Consider the following 8,963-nt stretch of genomic DNA (forward strand, 5'->3'; position numbering starts at 1 on the left):
ATAATTTACTTACCAGAGCAAAATATTTGGTATCAAACAGAGATATCTTCTAAATTAACTCCCATTGCTCACCAGCTGCAATTTCTTAAAATTATTTCAAATCATTTTTGTGACAAGATATAAATATATAAAGTATGTGTATTGTATGTGTAATATACATGATAGCTCAGACAAGCTTCTTACCTTTAGTTTATTCAGGGATAGAAAAACTTACCTAATAGAGTTGCTAGGGAAAAAAACTAACACTTAGCTGACCACATCACAGGAGATCAGTATGTTTCTTTTTTTTTCTTTTTTTTGGCTGCTCACCCATTTATCATTTCTTTTCCATTACCAATTCAGCATGCCATCTAGAACTGCCTCCCCAAATTACAAGGACACGCTTCTTCCTTTCTCATGCCTTATTGACTCAAGGAACTCCGAACTGATGTTCCATTTTTTCTTATTTTTATCTTACTTGTAGATTTTTTTCCGCCCTTGTAAAAATAGATTGGATATAATGGCCACATCTTATTATTAAGGTAGATTGAAAATAAGTAATGGAGAAGATGTGTGACTATTAGCCTATTATTTTAAAGATATTTTTAATGAGTATCAAGCTCGTAATTATTGTCCACTGGAGAGTAAAAGAGCTAAATCTTTCTTATTTTCTTTTTTACCCCTATGAAAGAGACAAACTGTAGAGTTTTGTTCAATATTAAATATCTGATCTGTTCAATGGACAAGTACTTAAAAGGGAAATGTAAAGGGGAAATGAGAACTAGACTCAATGTTCAAAATCTTTAGTAGATGTATTGATTTTTTTCTTTTTATATTTCTACAATACAAGAAAAAGACATTTAATGATCACTGTTCGTGATGCTGAAAAAGCTCATGGATGCCTGAGTTAAGCTTTGTACCATTAAAATATCAATGGCAGCATTTACCCTGTAGGCAATTGCAGAGGTGCAGCTGAATCACAAGTGATTGGGTTCTGAATATTTGGCAACCTATCTAATCATTAGAGTTACTGATATCCACTTAGTATGTAGATTTTAGAACTTGAGAACTATATTTGTAAGCTATCAGCAGTGAAAAGCAATCAGCATTGAGAAAAAACAAAGCACAACAACTGACTAATATTATTCACAGGCCATTTACCCAGCCTGCCATATATTTTGTAGGATCTCATTTTACATATTGGTTGAACCACATGAAATTCTATTCATATAAATCAAAAAGACTTAGAAATTCATATGGTTCAACATGACAGACAAAATGACGCAGGTCTCTTCATGGAGCTATGCCATACCATGAGAGTAGCCTCTTTTTTTTTTTTTTTTTTCAGGACCTAATGGACTTATGCCACTGTATTACTTGTAACACTACTATTTCTTTATCCATCCAATAATATTTATTGAGGGCCTACTATTTGGCAGACTTGGTACTGTGGACTTAGGTTACACTATCGGACAGAACAACCGATATCTTTACCCACATCAAATTTGTAATATAATAGATGACACATAAAATAAATAAGTAAAATATATGTACATTATTTTAATCAGTATTAATGGCTAAGAACAAAAATATATAGCAGGGAAGGAAGATATTTTATGAGGGGATGGGGTTGTAATTTTAAAGTTGTTGTTCTGGGAGATTTCAAGAAAAAGTCTGGAAGGAAGTGAAGGACAAGTTGTGTTGCTGTCTGTAAAAAGCATTCCAGGCAGAGTGGAAAGCAAGCATGCACATCCTGAGACAGGAGAATGCCTGGTGTGAGGAGAGGGTCCATATGGGTAGATGAGGTAAGCCAGAGGGAAGAATAATGAATAAGAATATGAGGAGAATAATGATGGCACCAGATGAAGTAAAGCCTTTTGAATCAGAGTACGAACTTTTGCTTTTACTCTGAGATGGGAAGCCTTAGGAGGTTCTGAACAAAGAAGTAACATTATCTTATTTGTTTTCTAACAGCCTTACTCTGTCTAGTGAGTTGGTAATAGACTTAGGAGTAGCAATAGATGCTGGAAGACAAATTAGGAGACTGATATAATCATCCCAGTGAGACATGATTTACTTGGGATAGAATGGGGTACCATGAAGAGGACAGAAACAGGTTGGATTCTAGATACATTTTAAACGTAGACTGAAAATATTTTCTGAAATGTAGAATATGAGTGTGAGTGGTACTGGGAGGTATTGGGAGTGACACCAAGACTTTTGGCTTTAATAGAAAGAAAGATCAAGTTGCTATATGTATGTTGGAGAAAATTAGAAAGAGAAATTTTGTGGTAGAGGAATGTCAGAATTTCAGTTTTGGATATATTGCATTTCAGAGGCCAAGTAGGTATTGAGTGTCAAGTAGCACATCAGTTAGGATTCAGTTAGGGAATCAGAACCAGTAAGAATGGTAGGGAAGAAGGGGAGCATTCTAGAGATTAGACTTCCAAAATTGTTGGAACTGATGAAGAATTTTTTGGAAAGCTGTAATCTTTGCATCTGGTGTGGTCCTAAAATCACTGCTCTGCAGCAGCGTTGGCAGTTGGGGAGAAAACAGACAGCAAGAGAAAGTAAACAGTACAAAATGAGCCCTGAAACAGCATGGAACAACCTACGATGACAAAAGAAAACCTGTGAGAACAAATCAGAACATATGTCTCTCTCTCACTCCCTCTAACCTCGATGATGAGGGTTGCCTTGCAGAAGAAGCTGGGTCACTTTGCTACAGAGATGCATGACGTGCTTGGCCTAAACCAGAGAAGTTGACAAGAGAAAATGCAATGGCAGCCAGAAAGGATTGGATAGTGTGACCTTCCTCATTAACAAGGTGAGCCAGCAGACTAGTGAAATGTGTGTGAGCTGCGGCAGCACCAGGCACATTCAGTACTTAACGTCCATGGCTTTGCTTTCAAATCTCATTTTCTTCTGTGGTCTACCCTAACTTGGAAATATACATAGTAGGGAATTATGGGAAATATTATCCCAGATTGGCCAGGTTGACCCAAGATGAAACCACCTCGTCTTGTCAGTTACATAGTATACCCAAAACGCAGGGAGGCAGGATGGATTTAAAGTGTGCATCTGGATTTATTCCTTTGAAGGTGGTACTCAAAGTAAAGCAATTGGATTATATCACCTAAGGTATGCATGTAGGCAGAAGAGAGAACAGTGTCCATGAATGAAGCCCCAGAGCATTGCAATTTTTTGATGTCAGGAATATGAGGAAGAACTTTCCAAGGACACTGAGAAAGAACAGTAAGAGTGTAAGAAGAGGGCTTCCCTGATGGCGCAGTGGTTGAGAGTCCGCCTGCCGATGCAGGGGACACGGGTTTGTGCCCCGGTCCGGGAAGATCCCACATGCCGCGGGGCGGCTGGGCCCGTGAGCCATGGCCGCTGAGCCTGCGCGTCCGGAGCCTGTGCTCCTCAACGGGAGAGGCCACAACAGTGAGAGGCCCACGTACCGCAAAAAAAAAAAAAAAAAAAAAAAAAGAGTGTAAGAAGAAAATCAAGTGAGGATGGGATCCAAAAAGTCAAGCAAAGACAGAGTGATTCAAGGAAGAAAAGTGATCATTTCTCCTTTTCCCCCACCATTATCGAATTCCCTCATTAGGAATGTGGGCTTCAGGTTTTCATCCAAATTGTTTACTCTTTATTATGATAAAGAGTATAGGATAGTATCAGTCCTTTGTGTTTCATTAGATGGCAGAATAACTTGAAATACATTTTTTTCTTTTTACAAGTGAGAAAAAGGATTATTAAGAAAGCAACAATTTAGAAGTTTTCCCTTTGAATTTTATAGACTTGAGCACAATCTGAAGACAATTTTAATTTTGATTATTAACACACTGCACTGGGTGCTTCTTTTATAATGAGGAAGTTCCTGAAGTTTATGACATGCAGATATAAGTAGGTTATTAAAAATGGCAATGTTCGGTGGTAACTGTTGTAACCCGTTGGGCAGCAGTAATCATGTGTGGCTCAGCAGTTCCATGACAGCACAATTTGTGGACATAATCATCTTTCACCGTTACAGATAACCTATATTCCTAAAGGAGACCAGTGAGACAAGACTTTCCTATGTTTTCTTCAATCTAATAGATACCCCTGGATGTCTACTATGTCCTTTATGAAATCCGTCGACAGCCCATAACACTAAGTACAGTACTGTCTCGTTATCTGGAATGTTCATACTGGAAATGATTCCATCTTTATTAATTGTGTCCAAACCACATTTTTTAGTTAAAGATCAACATCTACCAACTCCAAGAAATGAAGAATTACTGCAGAAAAAATTTAATTCTTTCTCTGAAACAGCTTCCATTGCTTGGCCTATGGACTGCAGTACTTTGTCAACATAATCATTCACAGAAAAAGCATCTTTCTTCGCTTTAACACTGTAAACATTTTGCAGTTTTATATATACACACCAAAATCTGCAATCATGTAGGAAGTTATGCCTCAAACAGGCATCTTTGTTCCTCCTTGGCCACACAGTCATTGAAGGCATAAGCTGAAATCCAAAAGGATGGTGTCTATTTGCTGATATTCAAGAGCAATCATCATTAAATATATATTCAATATTGATTGGAGTCTGAGTCATATTTATTGCTGTGTTTATATTTTTAATAGCTTCTTCAAAATTCGCTTCTGGAGCCCCAATTTCATACTTTAGAACCCCTTATCTAATCACACATCTAAAGTCCTCTTTTTCTTTATACATTTTAGGTGTTCGTCCATTTGTTTCACTGTTCCACTGTGCTAAATATTTAGCGATGATTATAATCTGTGGAGTGTGGCTATGGACCTTTTCCCCCCATATGATCCAAATCATAAGACTGAAAATGTTCTCTCAGCTCAGGAAATGGTTTATCCAGTTGTAGATCTTCCAGTGCATCATTTGGGTAAAATTCCATTATCTGGATGTTCTTTTTTAATGATCCTCCTATAGCCAACTAGCCGTATAACCTCTACAGATTAAAAGAGCCATTTAAGAACTCCAGAGGACATCAGCCAAAGGTAGTAATGTACTTTCGGGGAGCCTAGCTGCAGCCATAGTAGTAAAGCTGCAGGAAAAAGAAAGGTCATTGTTCAGAAGATTTTCTAAACTCACTTCCACAAACTTTCAGACCCATTGTCATTTAATTGTTATGAGAATTCCATGACAAGTTGATCTTGGTTCTTGCTGATATCACCTCTTTGTAAGAAAAAATGTTTTCAACATCTCTGCTTATCTGATATCCATCAATAATTGTAAATGAATCAGTACTGAGAGTACCAAGTTCTTAAGAATTGCAGTTCCTGTGGCTGTTGCATTTATTAGGCAAACATGAGCAAACACTAATTACTCCATGATTACTCCATAATCTTGCCCATGATTACTCCATAAACTCAGTAACCCTATCCCCCAGAAAAAAGTCAAGACCCTGCAAAGTGCCACAATCACCTCCTGCAGTATTTTTTTTTTTTTTTCTTTTGCTGTACGCGGGTCTGTCACAGCTGCGGCCTCTCCCGTTGCGGAGCACAGGCTCCGGACGCGCAGGCTCAGCGGCCATGGCTCACGGGCCCAGCCGCTCCGCGGCATGTGGGATCCTCCCGGACCGGGGCACAAACCGGTGTCCTCTGCACCGGCAGGCGGACTCTCTACCACTGCGCCACCAGGGAAGCCCTCCTGCAGTATTTTTTTTAATCAGAAACGCTTTTCTTTTTGTCCAGCTTTATTGAGATGTAATTGACATATAACATTGTATAAGTTTAAGGTGTACAGCATGTTGATTTGATACAGTGAAATGCATTTTTAATATTTTAATGCAGTACAGGGTGAGATAGAAATGAAATTTCACTGTGAACATTTCTGTCCATATGTTTGGTTATTCCATTGATATTGAATGTTTCCTTGATATTCTTGTTTACTGAGCCCCACAGGTGAGAAAGAAAGGTCCCAAGGGGATAAGAATAAACTAGTTATCTTGGGGAAAACAAAAACAAAAAACCTCTTCAATTCTGATTTCATTTCAAGACCATTTTGTAATAGATAATGAAATCTCCAGTATAAACTGTGTAAACTCTCTAAACTACAAAGAATCTTCAACTTATACCTTTGTCATGTAGTCATTTGGCAGTTGGCATTAGGCTACCATAAAGCAATCATATTGCTACTTGTTCATTATCAATGCATGAATCATTATATCTGTAAAAAAATATGATTTTTTTCACATTATCTTTTCCCTTTTTTATGTCTAGTGTTAGTAATATGTATAACATCTACAGTGTTTTGTATCATATAAGACAATGTTGATGTAGGTACTGACAGACAATTCATCCTGTAAACAGGCAAAGTAAACTTACAGTATAGATAAATACAGTATAGTACTATACATGTATTTTGTCTTTCTTATGATTTCCTTAACAACATTTTATTTTCTCTAGCTTACTTTGCTGTAAGAATTCATATATAACACATATAACATACAAAATATGTGTTAATTGACTGTTTATGTTATGTGGCTTCCAGTCAACAGTAGGCTATTAGTAGTTAAGTTTTGGGGGAGTCAAAAGTTATCCTTTTCGACTATGCAGGGGATTCATGCCCCTAACCCCCAAGTTATTCAAGGGTCAACTGTACATGCATAATTCAGAATGGAAATGTGTTCATATATCCATTATTATATTAAAACCAAATGTCCTTGTTAAAATGGTGACATTAGTGAATCTCTATTATTTTTATAATTTTATCACAAATTCAGTGCCATGAATTTAAATAAAAGGAATATGAAAAAAACATCAGTTTTTAGTTCTCATAACCAATGTCACTTTTTTTTGTTGGAAGTATTTTCTCTACTGTGTTTTGTCCATGTTCAGAGAAATTTTTAAAATCATCACAGGTAATAACCAGTTTAATCAGGAGTTCAGTTTTAGGCATTTGAAAGACAAATTGGATTTCTTAGTATTTTATTATTTGTCCTTGGTGCATACGTTTGACAAATCATTTTATTATCATTTGTCTCAACAATATACACTGTCCAGAAAGTAGTACATGCATATGTGGTGTGTGTAAAGAACCTCTTCTTTGATGGCTTCAGGGAGATACTTGCCTTTTTTTTTTTTGATCAGTTTTGATCAGCTTTAAAAAACCCTCTTAAGTCAAGGACATATGGGCTTATTTTCAGTCTCCAGGTGCTTTAACCACCACTCTTCATAACCACCAATATATATCTTATATAATTAATCTCAGTGTGCACTCTCAAAATATATTAGCAAAATATAAAGGGAGGGAGTAATACTTCAGTTTCTGTCCCAGATTGAATATCAAACAGTATCACAGGATATATATAGAGAAATTGTATGTAAATTTTGAATACCTAAGTGTTGTAATAGATGTGTTCCTTGTGTGCTACATAGGAGAAGGATATCTGTGTCCTGCAAACAGGATGGTGGGCATGTTGAGTTCTGTATTCTGGAGTGGTGTTGAATTTATACTGGTGTATCTGCCTTATCACCCCATACCTGTGTAATAATGATGAAGTAAAATTTTTAGTTTAAAGAAGTGGGTCCTGTCTAAAACTAGGGTGTGTTCTGTGGGCAAGTCAGGAATGTTATATGTGCACAATTGAAGAAGAAAAGCATGCAATAAAAATTAAACTTGGTATCTCGTCAGTTTACTCCATTCTGATTATTTTATCTTTGGTCTTCAGTAAGTGATTATTAGAGCAGCCCTGGACTAGCAGATGCCTCCCCACTCTGATTGTCTATGATGTACAGTACCCTGGTATTTCCCTTGAATGCCCTGCTCCTAGTAAATCCCATAGAGGTTTTCAGTAGAGACTTGAATTGGCCTTTCTTTCAATATGTTCCCTTTCCTGTATTGCCCCATCATGTAATATTATTTTAATTTCTTTACTACAATATTAATTTTATATTTCATTTAACTTTTTTTTTTTTTGGTTTTCTCTACCGTAAGAATGTAAACTCTCTGAGGGTACAGAATGCATTTGTCTTGTTTTCTTCTGTATTCCTTGAGCCAAGGATGATAATTGGCATATAATTAACACCAACTATTATTTTGGAATGATCAGACAAGTCTGTTGTATCCTAGATACTTACAATAAGTAACTGGCAGTACCAGGATTCAAATAAATACAGTTCCTCTGGAGCCAAGACCTCTTACCGGTATTCTGTAAATCATGACCTCATAACTCAAGGTTACTGACTTTCCCTTATCCTAATTCACACTCTCCAAATGCCAAATTGTCATACCAGTTTTGAACAAACCCAGCCCTGTAAGGGTGAGGAATTACTAGGAGTTTTCATGTTTAAGGTAGAGGCACATTCTCTGAGTAGATCTGAGTCTGAGCAGGGAAGGCATGTATGCTTTGAGCTTTGCTAGTTTATAACCCAGATTAGACAGTGCCAGACTCACAGAGGGGCACCCATCTCTTCACTGACACACTAAACCGCTGTGATCCTTGAATTCTCCTGGGCTGGGCCTGAGTTCAGCTATAGGGAAATGTGACCTCAAACAAAAAGTTACTGAGCACCTTTAAAGACTTTTATGCAACTATAAGCTTAATATCAGATGTTAAAATAGTTAACACAAGAATAACTTGAATTATCAAAGGTCGTGTGTAAAATTTTTAATTCTACTGACATACTAGAGTCTGCAGATAACATCTGGAGAACTGAGTTTTTCTTTCATGCAAATGCTTATTAAGGACACACTATTTTCTAGGCAGTGCTCCAGAGAAAGGTGTACAATTGTTATTACTATACTTCACATAATGATATATCAATTACATTGACCAAACAATCATTTCCTCCTTCACGAGGGAAGAAAATAAACACATGATTTGTTTGTTTTGATTTTGCAAAGTTTCAATAGGATATTTCTGGTATACAATACATTGATTTTATTGATAATTAGTCTCACAACACTATTAGAAAAACTGCCAAGTTATTTACACTCCATTTTGTTGATTTGCAATTTCATT

The 8,963-nt window shown here is 36.7% G+C and overlaps 1 pseudogene; it reads right to left on the reverse strand.

Moving 5' to 3' along the window:
* Positions 1-3,539: 3,539 nt before the first annotated feature.
* On the reverse strand, positions 3,540-5,154 carry LOC111179757 (NEDD8-activating enzyme E1 regulatory subunit pseudogene; annotated as a pseudogene).
* Positions 5,155-8,963: the final 3,809 nt, after the last annotated feature.

The sequence above is a fragment of the Delphinapterus leucas genome, chromosome 7 (genome assembly GCF_059928025.1).
Source record: "Delphinapterus leucas isolate spDelLeu-1000000601 "Yukka" chromosome 7, BTC_Dleu_Yukka2, whole genome shotgun sequence".
Taxonomy (NCBI): domain Eukaryota; kingdom Metazoa; phylum Chordata; class Mammalia; order Artiodactyla; family Monodontidae; genus Delphinapterus; species Delphinapterus leucas.